Consider the following 21,451-nt stretch of genomic DNA (forward strand, 5'->3'; position numbering starts at 1 on the left):
TCATCCACTCTCTAGAATGTCTGCTATACAGTCTCATCTCCACCCTCAAATTGCCACCCACCAGCCACCCAATTTCCTGCCTGGTGAATCCTCCTATAAGGCAAACTCAAGCTGCTGTCTTTTTGATTGACAAATCTTTACAATTCCCCAAACTTTAGTTTATTTCACTTTATTTTTACCTAAATCAGAGCAAACATCACTTTGCATTAAATAATTATTGGGCAGTTATTTGTCTCTTCAAAGCCCCTCTGACTATCCTGGTTGGGGATGGAGAGAGCCTAGCTCTCCCATTCACAGAGCCCTGCACAGAGTCAGGCTTCAGCTGCAAAGCGTTTCACTTCTGGAGAACACAGCTGGACTTGCTCCTTGCACCATGGATCGCGCAGTTTTCCTTCACTGACTGCAAATTGCCCCCATTCCCCAATTTCTTGTCAGAAGCCTCCTACATGTCTCACATTGGAGTTAGGTTCTAGAACAATCTGTGGCCATTTTTCCTTTCTTCGGGAGCTTTCTATGGAAGGGTTGCTTCACTCTGTGCACTGTCCTCTGGCTTCCAGCCCACTGCCAGGCCTACGGTGATGACTCAAGGAGCAGCTGTGGCTTTTGGAAGATGACAAGTGTTTGTTGTTAAAAACTGCTGGCAGTGCACCACTGCCACTCTTTGCAGTGTAGACACATTCCTTCATTTTTAAAGCCCACCACAATTAGAAAAAGACCATTATTTATGTTAAGGTTAACTAGTGTCTTCCAAAGTGCACTTTTAGGGAAGAAACCATGTTTTCTACATTTTTATATACCTTTCAGATACATTTTCTGTATCATTGTTCCATAAATATATTGTAAGAATAGGTGGATAATAATGATGTGCCATTTCAAGAATGTATACGGTATGCAAGGCGGTAAGCGAAGTGCTCTGTATCTGTACGTTCTCACTTAATGTGTAAATAAGCCTATGAAGTAGTTATATCCCCTTTGTGGATGAGAAATCTAAGATTCAGGAAGTTTAAATAAATTGGCCATGGTCACTGGTCAAATGCCTGGTAAGGGATACAGTGAAATTCCAAAAGAGATCCTGGCAACTGCAAATTTTCATGCTTTACATGTGCTTAAGAGGCCATAAACTTTGCACATGAAGATAAAGTTTTCTGGTAGGATTCAGCATAACTTTCCCCCCTTTGGAAAAAAAAAAAAAACCAGAAATCATGTCTCTGAGCTACTTCCCTGGGTACAGCCCAGACTCAGTTACGCTACTAGCAGTCTATCACTAGCTAATCTAGGTAGGGGTCAAGCTGACTCCATCTGTACAAACTGGGAGTTTCCTGGAATGTGGGACTTTCAGTGCTCAAGCCAGGAAAGTCCCAGGCAAACCAGGATAAGCTGGTCACCCTAAATTCAGGGCTGAGATAATAACATTCAAATGTTCAAATAAGAGTTATTTGGTCACTTGCTTATTCCAAAGAACGTGTAAAGCGTACAGGTGTGTGTGTGTGTGTGTGTGTGAGTGCGCGCACATGCGCGCGGCGCATACAAGAACTATATAGTACTGTCAGGAGAAAAATGAAGATATTTCCTTGTGTTAATTTTTAAAACTCCAAAAGAGAAGCTGGGCCGGATCAGGAGAGGACCAGTGTAACTTCTAAGCTCTAGTTGAAGACATTCATCCTCGTGTATTTTATGTAGAAAGGGAAGTCACAAGTAGACATGAGCATGATCTTCCACTCGGTGCACAGATGCACACATGCAGTCTCCAGTTCCCCAAATTAGCATGACCCTCACAATCTCACCCTGTTCACACCTTCCCAGAAACATGAATATGCATGTAGTGACACATTCATGACTTAGACATATTCATTCATTAGACACAATCGCATACTGCACATCCAAGTTTATGCTGGATTCATAGATTATTCACACATATTAAAAATTTACACACAATTAGAATAATTTGGTAAGGTAGTTTTTACATCCATTCATGTGCACTTGCAGTAGACAATCCAAGCATGCATACATTACATAATTTAGCATAAATATTCACACAAAGCAATACCTGCAAAGCAAAATGTCTCACCACAGAGACAGCAGTTGATACGTATGTGTACACACACTTCCATGGGCTGGTCTGCATATAGGTAACCTTTCACTCACTGTTATTCTCTCTTCCAGAAGCATTTTTATGGGTATTAACACATTCCCCCAGATCCACACACTCTCACACTCAGAGGTACAGGGCATACACTGGTGGACAGATTTGTACATGCACATTTTATACTATACATTTCTTTGTACACTTATGCCAAATATACATGTTTAAATGCCATGGACCCATGCACATACACAGACTTTTACCTTGGACAAGTTGCTTGAATTTCTGCCTCTGGCAAGGTAGAGTACAAAGAAACTCTAAGGAAAAATAAATAACTATAGCAGCACACAAATGCACAGAGGTACACATATGCCTTAACTCTGTCTCGGGTACATCCAGTGCTGACATATAGGCAATTACCATCTATGCTCCCTCAATCGGATATCCATTCCCAGGATCCACAAACACAAAGAACCCTGAGTTGAAAGATTCCTCCTATCCCTAACATGGCCCCGAATACCAAGGAGAGCGGTAGGTCTGCTCCTTTTTGTTCATGCCATCTTCAAGGGAAATAAGAGGTTTACACTGAGGCCACTCACACATGATTCTTTGAAAGGCACCAATGTCGGTGAGGCCCCCAGCATTAGGAAGGTTCAGGAGGAAGCTGACCACAGAGGAATGTTTTTCTACTTAGCCAAAAAGATCCGGCTCCTTTGAACACAGACTTTCTGCTGAGATGTACTAATGCATTCCACATTTGACCATTAAATCCTAATTGGAGGCCTGCTGGGGAAGGTATGGGGGCCCAGCCTGCCAGCATTTCCTGGGTCATGTCCCTGCAAGACCCAGCCTGGCCCCCTGCCCTTGTATGACCTGCCCTTTTGAACTCTTAATCCTACTACTGGTCACAAAGAATTAGAAGCTCAATTTACTCCTGAAACCGCAGGAATGTCCCCTTTGGTCTTCCTCTTCTCATCTGCCACCTCCACCCCTGCTCCTCCAACTCCCCCCCACACACACACTTTGTTATTCTTTCCTTTCCTCCTCCTCCTATGGAGGCAGATGTCTTTGGAGGCTTAATTGAAAGGCTCCAAAAAGCCTGAGACTTTTATGATGAAACAATCGCCTTGGTAAATGTCAGGCCTTGTATTCGATGATATTTATGACCTTTCTTCCATTAGTCTGCCATTTTCCTGAGAAATTATGACCCCAGCTCTGTCAGCCTAACCAGGTCAGGTTTATAAATAGTAAGGACTGTGTGTGCAAGAAGAAACCTTCCCTCACCCTAAGTGACTAGCACATCAGATTCAGGCCATATCCATATCCCACTGGGTACCAATATGCAGCTGGAGAGATAAGGATGAAGAACCTTGAAATAACCACTTTGGAAGGCCTGGGGGATATGAGAGTCAGAGTTAACTCAGGTCTACCGTCCACTCACTGTACTGCCCTGGGCAAGCCGTCGTCTGCTGCCTTTCCCTCCAGAGAGTAGCATGTTGAAGCCTGCCCTCTAAAACACTTGCTGTAAGAGCCAGATGAATAAATTCAGGTGAAAATCCTTTGAGCAATTGAGACATTCAGCCAATATCATTAGCATTGGAAGGACAAAGGGACTCTCTTCATCGATAGGAACTTCAAAGTGGACTGAAAGAAAGAGATAATGATTGCCCTTAGATCTGATGGGAGTCATTTATTCTGGCCAATGGCTACAAATCCAGAGGACAAATCCCAAATGTGTCTAAGAAATCATTTCCAAGGGCCAGAACTGGGAGAGGATGAGATGGGACACCTGGGAGGAGGCATCTTCTCCATCCTTGGGTATTTGCCTCTTGCCACTTGAGACTGGCCCTTCCTGGCTCCTGCTGCTGTGGGAGTGAGCCCTCTTCCTCATGGAGGAGTTCTCAGGCCAAAGCCTTCTCCCGCTACTGAACCCATCCTGGGGAAGGTTGGGACATAAACCAGCAGCCCCCAATTTCCCTGTCGAGGAGGACATTGAATTAAAGTACGGGGCCAAATCTGGAAGTCCCCATCATGACTGCTGAGCATGACTTGACTCAGAGAAAATAAGTTCAGAATATGAGGCCTACATTAGACTCTTAATTTCCAAACCCTGCTGACCTCTTAGAGCTAAACCACCTTAGTACATTCACCGAGTCTATTTTCCTATCTCTAAAATGGGAATACAGGTGAGGCCTACCATATAAGATCACTGTGCAATTAAGTGAGGAGATCCATTTAAGGCATGTGACTAGTCTGACACAGAGAAAGCTTTCAGTAATACTAACCCCAGTCATTATCTTGACAATAGGGTATGTTACGGTTTAGATGTGAGGTGTCTCATGTGTCAGAAAATGCAAGGTTTAGAGGTGAAATGATTGGGTTATGACAGCCTTAACCTAGTCAGTGAGTTGGTTTCCTGATGGGGTTAACTAAGTGGTAACTGTAAGCATGTAAGCTGTGGCCGAAGGAGGATGTTCCTGGGGAAATGCATGACCTTGAGGTTTATATTTGGTCCTTGTTGAGCGGAGATCACTCTCTCTGCTTTCTGGGACCTTGTGCCCAACTGCTTTCCTCTGCCACACACTCCCACTATGATGTTCAGCCTCCCTTGAGCCCTGAGGAATGGAGCTGGCTGTCTGTGAACTGAGACCTCTGAAACCAAGAGCCCCCAAATAAACATTGCCTCCTCTACTTGTTCTTGTTCCATCTTTTGGTCACAGCAGTGAAAAAGTTGACTAACACAGGAGGATGGTGAAGTTTAGGATGCTGTAAAACTGGGTTTTCCTTGATTTGTAACAGACCCGGAAGGCAATGCCACGCAGAACTCAATCCGTGTCTGTCCTCCGTGGTCAGTGAGCATCTCCCCAGAGCTGGAGCCAACCACTGGTCCTCTACTCCTCTCTAGTTTTGTCGTGCTGGGTGCCAGGAGCTCACTAGCCCTCATTTCCCAGGAAGATCCTGCTCCTCTCTCGTCAACTCAGGGAGAAGGAGCTGACTCTTCTATCTAGATCCACAGAGGTGCCTCCATTTGCAAACATTCCAGGCTTGTGAGCTATTAACATCCACACTAAGTGGTTTCATATCCTAATACCGACTTCTTCAAGATTTAGAATTAAAATTCAGGGACTCTTCAAAACTGTCAGGAATTAACTAGGAAGACAGTACTACATAACCAGGAGGTGACAGAAGGCTCCTGGCCCTGTTGTGGGCATACAGTGCTGAGCACATAAGACGTCCCTATTAATTCCAAGCTTCTATTCTAGAAATCGAGACATATTAAGCATACCAACACATAAGGAAATATATTTGCAAATAGTAATAAGCACAGTGAAGTTAAACGGTATAGGATGCAAGAAAATAACCAATTAGGATAGGGAATCCTATTTTGGTACATCAGTAAGGATAGCTTTGAGAGATAAAAAGACATTATTCTGGCCCAGAGTGGAGCGGGGAACATTCCAGGTAGAGAGAAGGTCTCTAGACAGGAAAAAGGCGTGCCCATTTAAATACCTCAAAAAGTTTACTGCATACTAAGAGGCACTGTGAGAGTTTAGGCAAGGGGCTGACCCTACAGAGTCCCATAGACAAGGGATAGGGTTGCTAAAGGAAGGACTTTAGCAGAAGAATAGCAGCATCAGAAGTATAAAAGGTCACATGTTAAGTCACAGTGCAGGATTTGAACAAGCAACGTTGGTTGCATTCTGGTAGTATTGCTATTGTAAATTCTATGCAGAATTGATGAATCAAGAAAGGAAAGCCTGCCAGGTACAATTATATTGTCAGAGTTGCATTGTTTCTTAGAATCGTTAGAGCATCCTCTAGTGTGAGTGCTAGTGCTCAGCAGAGGCTGTTGTACCATCACTGTAATCCACAAGGTCAGATTCTTCTTTTATGCAATGTCACATGCCCAGAACACAAAATAATATATGGCGTAGAGTAGACACTTGATTAAAAGTTTTTTTGGATTAAATTCATCAGACCAAAGAAGTCTGAGCCACTACTAAAATGAATGGGTTCTTCATCTCTTCAAATTAGCAGGACACACTTCATAAGCACTGGTCCTCAGGTCATCCTACTCCATGACAAAGTGATCTTAAGTCCCAGCAGGCTTCCTTCTCAGATGGATTCCCGACTGCTCAGTTCTGGGAAACAGGGCACAAGCCAACACTCTACTGATCACATTGTGTGATCTAGCCAGACATTCGAACTGCCTTTGTTTTAGATCGACAAATGGGAAAGGTTAAGGAAAGAGACGAAACATATTGGTTTCTCTCAATTGTTTCCTAATATTCTGGATTAAATGAAATAATATTAAACATTTAAATTCCCTGTTCATCATCACTCCTATGTGAACATATTTTATAACATCATTGAAATGAAACATTCCCAGCAGAAAAAAACAGAAATACACCAGGAAAACAATATGGTAAGGCAATAACATCATAAAGTGCATTTCATGCTGATTTTTTAACTTTTTCTGCATCCTAAAGAACTTTAAATGTATCCATTATTCTATTTTGTTTTTGTGTGTAAAATGATAGTTCTAGCGTATAGTAATTTGTTTAATGTGCTTAGGTATCAAAACACAGTTTCCAAAATTTATTAGTTAATATTTTCTTAATCTATAGCATCCTAAAATTTGGGATCCATAGAAACTAGGGAAATTTCAGAAAGATAAAGAAAATTTCTGCAGATCCATGTGGGCCTAAATGTAAGTGTAAGACATTACATTTTCACAAGTAGAGCTTGTATTTATGTCATGATTTGCAGGAGATATATATATCTCCTTAAATATAGATAGATAGATAGATAGATAGATAGATAGATATAGATATATAATTATAATCATATATATATATATATATATATATATATATATATAATTTTCAGTTTCATTATCAGGTGGAATACAAGTCTAACCATTCTGTAGTGAATAACTTAAAGAGATGGGGTTCAGAGTCAGTTCTTTCCAAACTCATTAATATCTTCTTAGTCAATACATGCTACTAACAGATATTTAAATATTATTGAATTTAAAAAATAGCAAATAAACAAGTAAATGAATGATCTAAGAAAAAGGAGAAAGAACCTTAATACCAGACAAATCCACATTTATATTTTGGTTTTCCCACTTTTGACAGATTGCTGTTCCCCACACATGGATTGGACGTCCTGCTCCGTTAGCAGTGGGAGGAGAGCAGGTGGGAGGCTGAGCAGATGGGAGGTCCTTGCAGGGTTGACTTTGGACTTCTCCTGTAATAAAAGCAACCCCTGGATGCAGTCTCCTCTTACCCCTTACATTCTGCGGCATGAAGTGAATGACACAGAGCCAAGCTTGGTCCACAGAAAAATAAATGTCCATGGTCTTAAGCCATTGAAATAGTTTTGGTTGTTCATTTCTACCTCTCAAACTTGAAAATCTGATCAATGTGCTATTTATTCAATCGGAGCCACTTATTTGCTTCAACCTTCTAGTTCCTCATCTGTGAAAGGGGGACAATGTGCATTCACTAAATAAAGTAAATAGTGAGATTTGAAAGCAAAGTGGCTACACCATGCCAGACGCATCTGCATGGGAGGAAGAGCGAGTCTCAGGGGTCTTCACTAACTGGCACATGGAAGACCTTCTCAAGCTTGTGCACTCCCAAGGGAGATATGTTCTTTCTTTTTGTCTGAATTATTAGTTCTGGTTCAAGCCAACTCCATTTGTCAAGCATCTCTGATGCACAGCATTACTTCTCAAGCATCAGGTCTACAAGGCTGTATTTTCTTCTTCTTGGTTTCCATTTGAAAAACAAATACAGGAGGAAAAGAATGTGCGATATGTACAACAGGTGCTCAGGTTTCTGGCCTGAAGCTCTACCTGTTCCCGGAAAGCACATTGATACCTATCAGTATTTTAATTAATGGCTTTGAATATTTTATGAGAGTTCACAAATCAAACCTAATTACTGGGCCAGAGAAAGCAATATAGATATTTAGACCATAGGATAGGATCTTTTAAGACTACTACCAATTACTAACATGTGGAGAAAAGTTAGCCAAAGTTATGAAAGTGGAAAATTGACAATCAAAGGGAAGTTCATTAAAAATAGTGTTAAAATATATATTAGCAGCAAATTCAGCAGTGATATTTCTCAAAATGGAGTCCTTGGATTACTGATATCAGAAATACCTAGGGATGATTATTACCAGGAAGGTTCTTTGGCTCTGCTAAGAACATACCTTAGAATCTTTGACTGACAGATTAAAGATGTCCCAACTGAAAGTCCCCAGGTTCATTTCAAGATCTTGCCTTTTTATAAACAACACTGTTAAATTACTTCATTTCTAACATTAGTTATTGTAGTATGTATAATTTATACTAAATATAATGTATAATCCTAAGTTCTGAATATGATGGAGTTTTTACTCATTTGCCTCAATTCTGGCTGTATCATCACAGATTATGTTTTCCTGTACTTGTGCTTCATATAAATGCCATTACACAGAATGCATGTGTGTGTTTATAAGCACATGGATGTGGTTCATTTAACTCATCATATTTTGGAAACTCAGCCATGTTGTTAGAGATGCCAGTTGTTTGTTCCTTTGTGCAATATTTCAAAGTATGTTGACTCCAGCATTTCTGTCTATTCTTCTGTTCATACAGGCATAGGCTATTTCAAGTTTGAGGCTGTTATGACTAAGATGTTAAGACTATTCTTGTGTTAGTATTTTGTGTGTGTGTGTGTATGTACATCTTTTTTTATTTCTCTGATATCAATATCTAGGAGTCACATGGTAAACTACACATTTAAATGTATGTAACGCTGCCAAATGGCTTTCTCTTCCTACCGGCAGTATGTAAGATCTCACTTACTCCACATCTTCTCCAACATTGGAATTTACCAATCCTTTTTTGTTTGTTTGTTTTTGCCACAGTAGTGAGTGTGGAGGAGCTTAACATGGAGATTTTAATTTGCATTTCTTTGAAAAGTAATGTGATTAATGATGTACAACTGGCTTTTTATATGTCTTCTTTTGTGAACTGTTGGTTCAAGCCACTTACCACATTTTTTTTTTTCCTATTCTCAGTGCATTTTGGGAAAGACACTCTGGAGGTGATACTCAAACCTGGGGTGAAGGAGGCTTGGTCTTTAACTGTACTGTGAATTTGTTATGTGAATGTGGGGTTAGGTTGGTTTATTTGCTTTCTCATACACAGAATAAGGGCACCAACCTAGCTCCTTCATTCATTAATTTCCTTCTTATGTGAAGATAACCAGAGTGAGAAAAGAGCGAACAGCCATCTCTTGGAGAAGAGCCTCAGGGATGTCCCATGAAAATCACACAAACCAGACCTGCAGCTTTTTGCATGGACTCCTACATTAGCACACAAAGCTTAGTGATTAAAAGCTATTTTTGAACAACTGCAAAAGCAAACAGGGAACCCTTCTCACCTTTCTTTATTCTTGCTCTACCTTCCTCAATTCAAGCGCACATTGCTCCCCAGTTTCCGTGGCTGGGGAAGAAGATTTGGAAGGAACAAAAATACAGACACTGAAAGTCATGTGTCTTGGGGCTAGGATTGTGGCTCAGCGGTAGAGCGCTTGCCTAGCAATGGTAGGACCCGGGTTCAATCCTCAGTACCACATAAAAATAAAAGACATTGTGTTGTGTCCATATACACCTAAAAAATGAATATTAAAAAAAAAGTCCTGTGTCTTTTCTGGACACTTCTATGAAAAGACCATAAAAGACCTACGACCAGTTCAGTTTATTGAAACAAAGCTGTGAGGATATATGATTTGCATCAGTTGAAGCTCCAGGTTGGTAAGAAGATAGCCATTGGAATAAATGTGTGTGTGTGGGGGGGCCTTCGAGAGCCTCCCAGAGATTTTCAAATCCCCAATGTGACAGAACATCATTGATTCACTGTGAACGCCTAAGGAAGACTCTTAGACAACAACGATGGTGGACTCAGTAAACACCAAGTAAGACTATTCTCCACCGGTCACTGCATGATCTATTGTATTCTGATATCCACTCTAGGGCAGGGGGCAGTGGTGTGTGGTGATGCTGTTAATTGAAACCGTTTTGTTTTTTCATCCACAACCAGCATTGTTAAAGCAACCTACAAGTTGAGTTAATATATGAAAAAGTGAAGACATATTTCATTCTCACATGATTTTATGGGTTAAAATTTGTACTTTCTATCATTAAGAAATATCATTAAGAAATATCCTAAGAAAACATCTAACCCAGACAAGATCCAGTGGAACCAAGGGAACATGTATCCATAGAATTATGCCTCAGTTAGGATGTCCAGAAACAATTCCCTTGGGCACACTTGCTATTTTGGAAACAACAAGAGACAAATGTGACATCCCATTGAGATCCCTTATTTCTATCTATAAAACTGTATATGGAAGACTTGCTAACTGTAGCATTCATTCTCAACAAATCTATTGCTGTCTTCAGAAATTCCTGAATTATACAATATCATCAGGTACATCATTAAAAATCACAGCAGCAAACATGACATATTGTGCCATTCCTATGCTAGTGACGGATGTCACACATTCTGCTGCTTTTTCCAGTAAATCAGGAGGTTGCTCAGAATCCTTCATAATTAAGATCTCTAGTGACTTCCTGCTAATCAATCTGAAACATCAGTAAAATTGAAATTTCCCTGTAGCTCCTTTTATCGACACTTGGCTTATGTGGCCAGACTCTGACTCTTCCAGTGATAAATCTCAAGCCCAGAATGGAGAAGCCTTGATAAAATGTCATAATGACATTTATTTCTTATTTATACTTCCACTTTTTAACCTTAGGCACGTTATTTGGGATGTGCCTCCCTATCCAGCTTTACCTCTCCAGCTCTGACAAGTTGTACACCTCCCTTCCCTTTGCGGCTTCAATCAAGATACATTGAATCCCCCAAATCTTTACCACGCCAGCCTAGAATGTGACTTCCTTAATAAGGCTTCTAAAGCATAAGAAATAAAATCAAGAATTAATAAATATGATAGATTCAATTTAAACAGCATCTTCTCAGCAAAGGAAACAATTAATAATGTGAGGAGAGAACCTAAAGATTGGGAGAAAATCTTTACTTCATGCACCTAGGATATATAAAGAACTCAAATTTAACACCAAAAACCAAACCAAACAAAACAAATAACCCAATCAATAATGGGCTAAGGAACTGAAAGACACTTCACAGAAGAAGAAATACAATTGATCAACAAATATATGAAAAAGTGTTCACCATCTCTAGCAATTAGAGAAATGTAAATTAAAACCAAGATTTCATCTCACTTCTGTCAGAGTGGCAATCATCAAGAATATAGGCAACAATAAATGTTGGTGAGGATGTGGTGAAAAAGGTACACTCATGCATTGCTGGTGGGATTGCAAATTGGTGCAACCGCTATGAAAAGCAGTATGGAGATTCCTCAGAAAACTTGGAACGGAACCACCATTTGACCTAGTTATCCTACTCCTCTGTCTATACCCAAAGGACTTAAAATCAGCATACTGTAGTGATGCAGCCACATCAATGTTTATAGCAGCTCAATTCACAATAGCTAGACTATGGAACCAACCTAGGTGTCCTTCAATAGATGAATGGATAAAGAAAATGTGGTACATATACTCAATGGAACATTACTCAGCTTTAAAAAAGAGTGAAATTATGGCATTTGCCAATAAGTGGTTGGAATTGGAGAATATCATCTTAGCAAAATAAGCCAATCCCACAAAATCTAAAGCTAAATGTTTTCTCTAATATGATGTTGATTCACAATAAGGCAGGGGGCTCTAGAGAAGAATAGCGTAACCTTAGATTAGGTAGAGGGAAGTGATGGGAAGGAAGTGGAGGGGATGTGGGGGTAGGAAAGATAGTAGAATGAAACAGACATTAATACCATATGTATATATGTGACTGCATGACCAATATGATTCTGCAACATGTACACTCAGGAAAATGAGAAATTATATCCCATCAATGTATGATATATCAAAGTGCACAAATGCATTCTACTGTCATGTATAACTAATTAAAACAAAATTTTTATATATATATCCTCTTAATTTGTTATTCTCGGTCCCATCCCTGTGAATTTATATATACTGCTTTTCCTTGTTGCATCCTTCTAGAGCACCTTCTTATCCTCACCACCATCACTACTGGTGAGGCTTGACTGGATGATGCACTTATAATTAAATTTGCTAAGATGAGCATTGGCATAGTTAGACTTTGTCTGTGTCACTCAGCTTCCGCGTCTTTGTTTCTCCTTCTCCATGCTCCTGGGGCTAGCAGCCCATAAACTATAACTGTAGACCCAATTGCCCACTGGTCTCTTGTTAGCTTGTGTCCCCAGCGACTGATGATGGGAGAGGAAGTGAAAAGCTACCCCACCCTTGGGTGGCAGCTTCAACAGTGGGAGCTTTTGAGCATATATGTGGTCCTCCCAGGTGGCTTAGTTCCCAAAGCACCTGCATCATATGGTGGTGCAGAGCATCAATGCTCTGAGCATCACTGTGGTTTTCTCTTCTTCTGCAGCATCTCCATTAGTCTTAGCTGCTTGCAGTTACTAATCCATGACCATTGTACCTTGGTCCCTCCATTCCCTCTGACCCTTTTGCAAACAGTTACCTGTGTCAAATTCCTGGTATGAAATACTCAAAGATGCTTTTGTGTTCCTAACACAGAGCTGAAGATCAAACATCTCACTTATGTGTTGAAATCATTGTTGTAAATCATGTTCTGGGGGTGAATCTCATCAGGTTCTCTCTTTTGGGTTTTACCATCATTTAATCTCTAAGCACTTGATTATACTCTTGAAGAGGAGTTATCAAATGTTGTGTAAAAAGAGGCAGCTAGTAAACTCGTAGACATTATGGGTTGCACAATCTGCATGTGAGTACTTAATTCTGCTATATCATGAAAATACATAGACCAGCGGTCATGGTTGGGTTCTAATAACCATTTACACCAATGGACAGAAAGCTGGGTTTGGCCCATAAGTCATGGCCTACTGATCTCTGGCTATGAGTTGAAAATGTAAGAAAAGTATTTAGAGTTGATAATCAATAAGAGAAAATAATTCATTTAAATCATTCATTTTTCTTCATTTATTGAGTTTTCAATTCATTTATTTTTCAGTTACTTATTAGGGTAAGTATGATAGGTAAAACAACTGGGATAAAATGATAGGTAAAACATACACATTTAATTTCTTAGATTAAAGCATAAGAAAATCCAATTTCCAAAAGCTCTGAAAACATCTCTCAAACTCTCAGGGCCAAGGATTTTTTTTTTTATCAACTTTTCCTCAATCCTCTCATGGTGCCACCTGTCTTTGTGTAATCCTGTCATGACTTTAACTTCTACTTAAGTTCATGCAATGAAAGGACATTCATTAGACAGATGAGCATTAGCTTTCCACTCCAAGTGCAAGGCTTTAATCAGCCCTGAGAAACACATAAAACACACAGAGACTCAAAATTGCATTACCCTCTGCAAAAAAATATATCCGTTCCTCCATATAAATAACAATTCTCTTGTTCTTATCACGGAAGAAACAAAAGATACCACTAGAATGCTTTCATGTATCCCCCAAATAATGCCTATAATTAAATGTACCATGTACATGATTGAATAAAAGTTCATTTACTCACCAGCTTCCTCCAAATAACACCATGATTAAGAAGATCAAAGCAACAGCTCATTTTGAGTTTTGAGGATTTTTTCCCAAGCACTATTAGAGTATCAAGAATAGAAATATCGTCCTTTATTCTGAAAAATAACAAAGGTAACTAGAGCCTTCCCAAATTTTCAATTCAAAATCTCTTATACACTTACTCTCCCCAGATAACAATATAGAATGGATTCCAGAATTCAAGTTGTCTTATCTTTGCTTAATTTCTTAGATTTTTATTTGAAACAATTTCCAAGTTATAAAATTACTGCAAGGAATTTCTGTACTTCTGTTTATCCAGAGACCCTGTTTAAATGTCAACAAATTGTCCTGGACAAACCTTTACAGAAAAATGACCCAATCCAGAATCAAGTTGTTCCAAGTTGTCATGACTCACTGGTTTTTATTGAGACCAGTTTTTCAGCCACTCCTTAATTTTTGTGGCCTTGACATATTTTTAAAGATGATAGACTGATTATTTTATAGAATGTCTCCCCATTTAGTTTGTCCAGTATTGTTCATGATTAGATCCAGGCTCTGCATCTGGGGTCAGAAAATTTTATCAGTGCCTACTGTCTGGTGATACACAAATGCTGATTTGTACTATTTATGGTGCTTTTAATTTTGATTAGTTCAAGGCAGTATTTTGTATTCTAAAATTTCTTATTTGACCTTTACAGTTAACAGATTAGTTCGTGTGTGTGTGTGTGTGTGTGTGTGTGTGTTTGAGAGGAGACAAAAAACTTTGACACTATACCAAATCCTGTTCCACATCCCATTTTATCTACTAGTTTTAGCATTCATTGATATTTTCTGCCCAAATTAATTCTTTCTATGATGGTTGTCAAATGATTTTTAAATTCCATATATATTTATTTTATTATTGTAATATAGAGTCTTGTCTTCTGTTTATTCATATATATCACAGAAGACAACATGGGTTCTTATTTTCAATGAGTTTATTCCTTTACTCTGATTATTTATATTGAGGTGTAAATTGTCCCAGATTTGCTCAGGATCAGCCCCTTCAAAAAGGTTAGGAAACCAGTTGGTAAGTGCTAGGTCCTGGAATAATAGCTAGATTTTTGACCACAGTGATTTCTAAAATACAAGTTTGGGCTTTTAAAAATAACAAGTCAAATATTTCATGCCCCTGTGGCTATTCAGGGTTAAACATTCTGCATTGCCTGCTCTTTAATTTACAGAACAGATAGAATCTTGTTATGTGAGCAAATACAATTGCCTCAAATCATATGCTCCTTGTTACACATTGCATGTGTGTGTCTCCCCCAAAATCATGTCTTAAAAATTTAGCCTCCACCCAACCATGTGATGGTATTTGGAGGTGGAAAATTGGGGAGGTAAATATTGCCCTTATCAGAGGAAGAGGCCAAGCTCTCTGTCTTCCACATAAGGACACCGTGAGAAGGCAGCCATCTGCAAGTCATGAGTGGAGGTAGCAAGTCTGCTGGAACCTGATTTTGGACTTTCAGTTTCCAGGATTATGAGAAATAAATGTCAGTTGTTGAAGCCACTCAATCTGGGGCATGTTGTTGAAGAAGTGTTAGCTAACACACTATTTTGAAAAATCAATGCAGTAGTCACAGTCACTTTCTGCATTTACAGATACCCACAGACAACTACTGTCTGAAAAAAAAAAATAAATGGAAAATTCCAGAAGTAAACAATTTGTCTTAAATTTCGTCTTGTTCTGAGGAATGTGATGAAATCTTGTGCCATCCTGCTGCACCTACTTGAGTCTACTCAGGAATAATCCTACTCAGGAACAAGCACTGTCTCTAGTAAGATATTTTGAGAGACAGAAAGACCACATTCACATAACATTTATTATACTATGCAGTTATCATTGTTGCTTTTTATTATTGTTGTTGTTATTAGTCTGTTGTCATTTTTCATTTACAAATGAAGCTTTAACATAAGTATATATTTATAGGAAAAATAGTATTTGTAGGATTTGGTACTATTCATGGCTTCAGACATCCACTGGGGGTCTTGGAAGGTGTCCTTATGGATAAGGGGAGACTTTGGTACTGTTTATAAAAATAAATTTAAAATAATTAAGTTAATGGAAATGAGCCACGATTGATTCTGTAAAATTCATCCAAAAATGCCATGTCCATATTTTGAAAGCAATGATAATAGCTCTTTATGTTTTCAAAAGACCTTTGAAGTTTACAAAAATGCCTCTTCCTTACTTTTGCAAGATAGAATTGATAGCATCTGTCCATTTCCCTTGTAGTTTAAGAATTCCAGATTTTTTGTAAAGCTCCCACATCCCCCACCCCAGTGCCATCAGGAAATGTTGGGAAGGAGGAATCTGAGGATAATGAAGAGAACTAGGACAAAGACAGCACATTGTGAGTCCCCCGGTGTCATTCCTCTCTGCTACTATTTACTAATTAATGTAATCCAATCTGCACTCGCTAAAAGCTAAATTGCTATTTTGGGCAACCGTCTCAGAGTGAGCCATCCCATGGGAAGCTGGGATATGTGGGACCTGGTTGCAGGAGATTACAAGAGGTCTGTGTGGGCGTTTGCTGCAGCCTCTGGCTTCCAGCTCTCCAGGTTGGCCGGGTCCACGAGTCCCACATATCTATTTGCTCAGCTCTTGCTGCTGGTCAAAAGTCTCAGGTTTCTTCAGTGACAGCAAGGGCAATTGAGGACTTTGGTCAATGGTTGCCACTCTGAAGTCTTACTAAAAGGTCAAAGAGGAAAGAGTACAATCTAGAATCATTTGACTCTGTCCATGATTCTAGATGCAAACCCTGGCTCTGTCCATTCCTAGTCCTAATGTGGAAACTAATCATCAACTTGAGACCATTTTCCTAATTATTATTTAAAAATGTGGGTACTACAAGAATAGTTATGATTATATTATTCACTAAATGTCACATGAGTCATACACAATTCACACTAAATAACAGAATTTCCTCCAGATTGAGTGCAAGATCTTCGCAGAGACAAGGTATATATTATGGTGCACTCAACTATCCAGGATCCTGATCATAAGAAAATGGTTTAAGAATTCAGAGAAGGGACTTAATTGACTAGGAAAGTTTCCCAAGCAGAGAACAACATATATGGGCTCATACAGCTGGGTAGATTTGGAAAGTTGGTGAATAAGAGGTGGGGGAAGCCATGGAACATTCTGCATTTCTCAGATTAGTTTAAGTAACAATAAAACAATCATCTGTCTGTCTACAAAATGCCAAGAATGATGTTGAAAATTTAAATATGATATTAAGTAAGACAAGCTCTGTGTTCATTTTCCAATATGCCACAGAAAAAGTATCACAAACTAGGTGGGTAAAAACAACAGAAATTTATTCTGTCACAGCTCTGGAGGCCAGAAGTCTGAAATCAGGGCGTGAGGAAGGCTGTGTTCTCTCTGAAGGCTGCAGGGGAGGACCTTCCTGACTCTTCCTAGTTTCCAGTGGTGGCTGCCACCTCAGCAGTTCTTGGCTGGCAGCTGCCTGGCTCCTAACTGTCTCTATTGCCCCATGGTCACCTCCTCTGTGTCTCTCTTCTTAAAAAAGCACAAATAACTTTGGATTTAGGGCTCCCCTTGTCTAGCAAGACCTCATCTTAATACATATCTTAGTTACAGCTGCAAAGCCCTATTCCAAATAAGGCCACATTACCATGCAGCAAGGACTGAACTTCAACATTTTTTTTTTTTTTTTGGTGGGGAGGATGATGGGACCACAGGCTTTTCCTCATTGAGGAGTTCAAGTGGCAGACATCAAAATATAAAAATATATAATTTCCAAATCACATGAAACATACCGTTAGAGATCTACTCAGAGTCATATAAAATGCTGCGTCAAGAGTTCACTTAGATAGCAAGAGGAGATTGTCAGGTAGGCATCGTGTTCTTTGCTGATGGGTGGGAAGAACAGGTCTGGAAAGCAGGGAGGGAGTTGTCACATGCTCGTGTATGGACACAGTGCTACGCGACATTGTAGCAGTAACGGAGTGGTGGCAGTTGGGGAAAGGCAGAGGGTGAAGTGGGCAACTTAGCGGGCTCACGGCATGGAAGCTCTTGTTTTACCACGTAGGGAAGCTGAGACTTTGCTTCAGTCCTCCTCCAAGTCCTTATTGAATAACTATTGGGATATTCTGTGCCACATTGTGGTCAGGTCATCAGATGAGGTTAATGACCTTTGACTACCCTGATGTCAATAACTACAGTGGTCAAGTGTAGAAATTCATGGTACTCTGTACAGAAAGTGTAAGTGAAAAACAGTATTACCAAATTACAATGTTTTTTGAATCATGATTTCAAAATTGAACTATCAGTGCTTGCAAACATTTTAAGATTGTTTTGAAAATTCAAAATGTAGGTGCTGATTCGTGGGTACTCATTGACATAGCAAAGCAGGGGGAAAGAGTTTTTATAGCACTATGAATCATATGTCAATCATAAGTATTAACATTTAAGTTATAAACTGTGATAAGCTACTAATTTTTTTTTTTATTAGCCAGAGTGTAGTGTTACAAAGAGAAATGTCCCATCAAGGACTCTAACAAATGGACAGCAAAAAAATATTTTAGGAACTGCAGCATCTGCCCCATAGAGAAAACCCAAGAATGCACAATCTTTATCACAGAACAAGTTTCTTCTTCCCTGGTATTCCCCCTTCGCGTTTAATTAATGGCATTTCATGCAAGTCCTTGCCCTAAACAACACTCAGTATACTTTGTTATCAACAGCTGGTTTCCTGCAGTGTGTCAATTGCAAATAGAGTAGAGCCCTAAGGACCATGAGGCCCAAAAGTGGTAACTGAGTGAACAAGGCTATTTGAGGCACATTCCTTCCTGCTGAGTGTGGTGTCAGGAAAAGGCAGCTCTCCTTTCCTATAGCAGGACCCTCAGGTCCCCGTAAGGCTTGAGCAAGGGGGTGTGCAGGGCTGTGGGCACTTGAAGTGCTGAAGTCCATGTCCCCAAACACTACTTAGGACGGGCCTTATTTTTGGCTTCATGCCCTTCTCCAGTTTCATTTCCACTAAAGAGTGGCCTGAACTCTGTGATCTTTTCCATGGACACTTGTGGCTAAAATTAAATTGCAGGGTCCCGGTAAAGAATGAGCTCAAGCCCTTTCTAAAACCCAGTCAGCCACCCTAGAGGAGCATCCCTTATCGGAAAGGAAAGGAGAGAGACTTCCCTTATATAGGATGTGTCTCTGGAAGGACAGTAAAAGAGATCTCAAAGATTTCAACTTCTAGGGAGAAGTCTGAGACTTACATGATGAATTCCACTGAAATTTCATTGCTTTTTTATTGAGTAAGAAAGATGCTGACAATAGCTATTTTTATATGACTCAAGTATCATCTACTAGCCCCCCCACACCATTTATAACAGAGTAACTGAAAAATTTAAAGTTTGTCTATTAACATGTTTCATTCTTAGAACTGATCAAAGATTATGTATTGGATGGATAGATACAATTCTTAAACTACCAGCCCTTCTACACACATTATCTTAATAGATCCTCACAACCTCTCCTTGCTTTACTGGATCATGCAACCCATTATTTGGTCATTTTAAAGATGAATAAATTGGAAATGGCATTTTACAGCCAAGGATGGGAGCTCAGCAAGGCACATCCACCTCTAGCATCTTAGTTCTGGACCCACCCAACTGTGATTAGCGATTGTTCTGTGTCCGATACTGTGCGACAGCAAAATCTATTTGTCCACATTTTATCCCAGATTTGTCTAAATAACATGAAGCCACATTCTAAGTGACCTGAATTTTGAGGTAGACACAGTGAAAAGCATAGCAACGGGACCGCTGAGTTCTCCGCAGCAGGGGAAAGCTGGGGACCAGTTCAGCAGAACCTGTGTGGACTCTGCGGTGGGTTTCTAGCATGTTGGATCCCCCCCTGGCTGGAAACCAATGCTGCTCTTAGGTGGTCTCAGCCTTTGGGGCATTGCAAGCTGTACACTTCGAGCCCCGCCGGGTCTGAGGAAAGCCAGTGATGGGAAGTAAATCAAGATCTCATTAATACCATGCAAAGTCCATCAGACTTCCATAGGATTCCATAGGAATTCCATAGGAATCATTCACAAATAGAACCAATGAGTGCTACACTTAAAGATTAAGCAAAATAAGATTTTCATTTAATTCCTGTCTCCGTGTGGTAGAACGCCTTACAGTAGAGAATGAAGAAGATGAACAGAATTTTTTAGAGAAACTGGCATCTTCAACAGAAGAAAACTGGATTTCAGGTTTTAAACACAGAAGCAGTGAATCTGAAGAAAACGCCTATTCAAAAACACCTTCACGGCATGCAAATCTGAGTCTCTTGATTTTGTCACTGAGAATCCTAAGCAAGGATCAAACAAAACAAAAAAAGCAGAATTGGTGAAGCAGGTTCAGGAGGAAGAAGACCTTCTTCAGAGGCTAAAACTAGTCAAAATGCATAGATCATAGAACAACCTGTCTCAGTTACAGTTGTTAATAACGAAGTGGAGAAGCTGTTGCCAGCTGTTGCTTTATGAGCTGCAGCCAGCTATGTCTGAAGAGGCCAAGAAACTAAGCCTTTCTCACTTGATAGACCACTATGGGTTGGATGATAAATGGCTATATTATAATAGAAGTGAAAAAGAATCTGCAGGTGTTTAATTCATAATTTTTTTCTTCAGAAATATCTTTGAGAATGACAACTTAATGACATGATACTTACACCTTTTAAAAGGGAGATAAGCACATGAGGGCTTCAAGGAAGATATCTTGATGACCATCAGTTTAGAACACTCTCATATATAAATTTTAAGTTCAAAAATTAAGTTTAGTGTTTTGGATAGGTTCGGGAAAAAAATAACCTTGACATTAAAAGAATAAAATTCAAATCATGCTTAAAGAGTAATTTGGACAGTTCTGTGAACCAGTTTTAGTTTTGCTTTTAGTGGCAAAAAGTTTTATGTTTAATGTTAAAATATAGTCCAATCTAGATGGGAAGCCCTGAGGAGTTGTGCCATTCTAGTGTCTACCGGCCAGCTTGTATCACTACTGCTGGAAGGTGGAGGGATCATGCTTTGGTGTAGTGTTGGTGTTTTGTTTTGCTTTGTTGTTTTTACTTTGTTCTTTTTAGATATACATGACAGTAGAGTGTATTTGGACATTTTTATACATACATGGAGGAGTATAACTTATTCTAAGTAGATCCCATTCTTGTGGCCGAACATGAAGTGTTCATGTTCTGGTCATGCATTCATATATGAACACAGGAAAGTTATGTCTGATTCATTCTACATTTTGGTGGCTTAAAAGTGCCTTTCTCTCTTTGAAGTTTATGAAACTTGTTTCCATTCATTTCCCACATCTTTTCATTGACTGATCTAACAGGGTTATTAAACTTATCTGTCCAAAAATTTTTTTTTTTAAAAAAGAAAGAAAGATGAAGAATCTGAAGCCCTGATAAACAAAGTGTACTGTTTATCCCAAAGTGATGTAAGACTTCTGCTCTTTTCAAAACACTGGATCATCATCCCTCATACAGTGCTATTCCTAGGCAGGGAAGGAATCTTTGAATTCTGATTGGCAAAAGAGAGTGTAATGTGGTGGTGATTTCAAGTAGCTGCTGGTGGCCTGGATCTACAAAACAATAACCTTTTGATTTGTGTCTGTTTATCTTTCCGTAATACAGGCAGCA

The 21,451-nt window shown here is 39.5% G+C and overlaps 1 pseudogene; it reads left to right on the top strand.

The window, feature by feature from the left end:
• Positions 1-20,421, top strand: part of LOC143381972 (swi5-dependent recombination DNA repair protein 1 homolog pseudogene) — an 82,391-nt pseudogene extending 61,970 nt beyond the window's left edge.
• Positions 20,422-21,451: the final 1,030 nt, after the last annotated feature.

Source organism: Callospermophilus lateralis, chromosome 16 (assembly GCF_048772815.1).
Source record: "Callospermophilus lateralis isolate mCalLat2 chromosome 16, mCalLat2.hap1, whole genome shotgun sequence".
In the NCBI taxonomy this organism is placed as follows: domain Eukaryota; kingdom Metazoa; phylum Chordata; class Mammalia; order Rodentia; family Sciuridae; genus Callospermophilus; species Callospermophilus lateralis.